Source organism: Telopea speciosissima, unplaced genomic scaffold (genome assembly GCF_018873765.1).
Source record: "Telopea speciosissima isolate NSW1024214 ecotype Mountain lineage unplaced genomic scaffold, Tspe_v1 Tspe_v1.0366, whole genome shotgun sequence".
Classification (NCBI taxonomy): Eukaryota; Viridiplantae; Streptophyta; class Magnoliopsida; order Proteales; family Proteaceae; genus Telopea; species Telopea speciosissima.
In genome coordinates this window covers 1-3,573 of record NW_025317702.1, presented here as the reverse complement: position 1 = coordinate 3,573, position 3,573 = coordinate 1, and the positions used below count along the sequence as shown (strand labels likewise).

The window sequence follows — 3,573 nt, the reverse complement described above, 5'->3', positions numbered from 1 at the left end:
ACAATACCGGTAGAGGGCGGCAGTGCACATTCGACGATGACAGCAGAGGCCATGTGTGCCACCTGGCCCTGCTGTGACATTGATGTGCACCTTGCCACCCCGCCGGTATTGTAGAGGATCTTGGTCCGGGTTTAATCGTGAGCTCTCCCATGAGTACAATAGAGAGTGGAGAAGAGTTTATCCTGTACAACAATATAGTTATATAGTTGTAATTAATAAATACAAATAAAGCAATATCATTACATTATTATACACAAAATATGTCCACATAAGCGTTACATGGGCCCCATCTTGCAATCAAGAATCTAGTTAATATGGATGATCAAGACCCTTTATCGTTGAAGGGTTTCATGTTTGGCCCCGTTGGATAGAGAGTACATGATTTAAATTAGTCACATGTCAAAATTTATACGCAAAGTCAATCAAATATGCTTTCATGTATTGAAATACATCCACATTTATATCAATGCATACCTGTCTTTTTTTGGGTCACTAAAGTGCATTTTCCCCAATCTTGAAATTTTCAGACCCCTATTTTGCTACTTGGCAAATACCGTTTGAGTTGAAATTTGACGTGTGAGCGCTAAGAAGAGGACCTTGGGGTCTACTTGCCCGTAAAAATTGGTCCCTACCTAGCTTGCCATGTGACAAATATTTGTGTCGTGCAAGATGCACCTTGTAGGTGGGCCATTTAGGAACCAAGAGCTATTTGCTATATGAAGAAATAGAGTTTTCCAAGTGATTCCCTCCCCCTCCCCCCCCCCCCCTCCCCATGAATAGGACTTGGTTACGGGACCCGATGTCTCTTAACCCATAGCGAAGAGAGAATCTCTTCATCATTGGAATCTGACTCTCTAGTTGAATTGGAAAAGGGTATTTTGACCTTCAACAATAAGTGGTGAGAGTTAATGATGACATTCCTCTTCCCAAGTCCAATCATAACATTGAATCACAGTAAATAAAAACTAAATTCCTTAAGAAGAGTGATTGTTTTTGAAATTAAAAGAGTGTTCTCTTTAATCTCTCCACCCAAACCCACACGCATAAATGGTTGGTCTTATTCAAACAATTTAGAAAGCAATATATCTTTTGTTATCTCACATTTCTCCTATTTTATAGATCTGATATGGCTAATCAAAGAAAGCCTCTCCCGCCAACTTAGCCTTTGGGGGAAATGTGTGAAGAGGGTGGCAAAAAGAGAGCCGTTTTCAAAACTCCTCCCAAAGCCACATGAACCCAACTTACCTAACTCCTATCTCCTCTTCTCTTAAAACCTCAACTCCTCCTTCCCAATCCTTAGCAACTTCCAAATCCATCCCTAAATCCAAACTGAACCCTTCATAGCCTTTTGTTTGTTTACTTGCTTTTGTTTTCTTTCTATTTTATTAGAGGAAGTAATTAGCTAAGTTACAGTCCAACCAACATTCCCTGCTACACATTTGTTTCTTTCCTTCATTGACTCTTTTTTTCTTCCACTTATCCTAGCAGTAATGGAAGCCCTGTTTCTGAATCCAACCCCAACTGTTGTGGCTAAGATAAGGTCTTCAAAGAGGCATGGCTGGTGCTGCATTAATGGGTCTTCCAGGAAGAACAAGAACAGTGTGTGTTGTCAAAGTAATGGAAATATGACAACATTTGGTGGGTTGTCCTCTGTTTTTACAGAGAGTTTGATGCAGACACCAATGATAGAGAAGGTAGAGCATGGAAGTTGTCTGGTGGATGCTGGAAGCTTGGTTTCATCATCAAATGAAAAAACTAACAATGGCATACAAGTGAAGGATTTGGTTCCTTATAATGGAAAACCCACCACCCTGATTGAGATCTCTGATGGTATTGGCATTGTCAAGTTTCTTAGAGGAAAACAGTTATTTATTACTGGTGCCACTGGTTTTCTAGCAAAAGGTACTGTACTGATCAGGTGTACAACCCCCCCCCCCTCTCTTCTCAAAAAAACCTCCATGAATCTCAGCATTGATTTTTAATGTGGTTTTCTAATACCAGAATTTTCATTTCCTTCTGATTTTAAATTTGTAGTCCTCATAGAGAAGATTTTAAGGACAGCCCCTGATGTGGGTAAGATCTTTCTCTTGATTAAGGCAAGAAACAAGGAGGATGCAATGAACAGATTGAAGAATGAAGTAAGATAATTGAAGACAATGATATATATTTTCCCCCTCAAATTTATGTCCTTTCTTTCTAATTTAGTGTAAATTTTGTGGTAAAGATCTTATTTTGACTGACTAAACATTTGTGTTCAGATCATAAATGAAGAACTTTTCAAGTGCCTGAAACAAAATCATGGGAATGCATATCAATCATTTATACTTGGCAAGCTGGTTCCTATAGTGGGTAATGTCTGTGAATCTAATCTTGGAATAGAAGAAGATGTAGCTGAACTTATTGCAGGGAAGTTGATGTAATCATAAACTCAGCGGCCAATACTACCTTCTGGCTTAAAGGTTTTTGAATGTGCTTTGGATCTTGCCATACAACACTTTGACTCATTCCAAGTCTCACACTTGGGATCTTTAAAAATTTTCAGGTATGATGTTGCTCTGGATATAAACACAAGAGGAGCTTCTCGACTTATGAGCTTTGCGAAGAGCTGTAACAAACTTAAACTCTTCCTGCAAGTGTCAACTGGTAAGTAGAAAACACTCAAAGCCAATGGGGATAAAAAAACCAATGAAATCTGAAACAATATTGTTGATTTAAAAACTTCAAAACTAGACTGGTACTTCATCTTTCTTTTGTGTAGCATATGTTAATGGTCAAAGGCAAGGTAGAATCTTGGAGAAGGCCTTCTGCATGGGAGACAGCATAACAAGGAGACGATCATTCCCAAAGCCCCTTCTACATCTCTCCCTCTGTTGGATGTTGAAGGTGAATTAAAGCTGGCCTCTGAGTTGAAAAGGGCTTTCCAAGATGATGCAGTGGCACAAAAGATGAAAGAATTTGGTTTAGAGAGGTATGGCTTTACAAACTGGTTTTTGTTTCTGCTCAATGAATCTCTCATGGGAGCCTGAAACATAAGCAGTGACTCAAAATTCTATTTAACAGGGCCCGTATTCATGGGTGGCAAGATACTTATGTGTTCACAAAGGCCATGGGTGAGATGCTGATAGACAGTCAGAGAGGAGAAATACCAGTAGTTGTTATCCGTCCTAGCGTCATTGAAAGCACCTGCAATGAGCCTTTCCTGGATGGATGGAAGGAAACAGGTACCATGATTTTCTTAGGCTGTGTTTTTGTTATGCATTCTTGGAATAGATTCTGGGTCTAGAAGGCATTCCTGAAGCGAGAAAATAGAAAAGAACCACATTTCAGAATGCGTCTAGGCCCAGAATCTATTTCGAGAATGCACATCAAACACAGCCTTAGTCTCTAAATTGAATAAACTAATGCATCATCTAGGTCATTGCTGTCTCACAATCATGAATCATTTCCTCTTTTTCATTTTCTGCTGCTACGAAACCTCAGGATGATGGATCCAATAGTCTTGTATTATGGGAAAGGCCAGCTCACAGGTTTTCTTGTAGATCCCAAGGGAGTCCTTGATGTAGTAAGTTGTAT

General features: G+C 39.5%; 1 pseudogene; it reads left to right on the top strand.

Annotated features, from left to right (window-relative positions):
- The first annotated feature begins 1,076 nt into the window (after positions 1–1,076).
- Positions 1,077–3,562, top strand: LOC122648021 (annotated as a pseudogene).
- Positions 3,563–3,573: the final 11 nt, after the last annotated feature.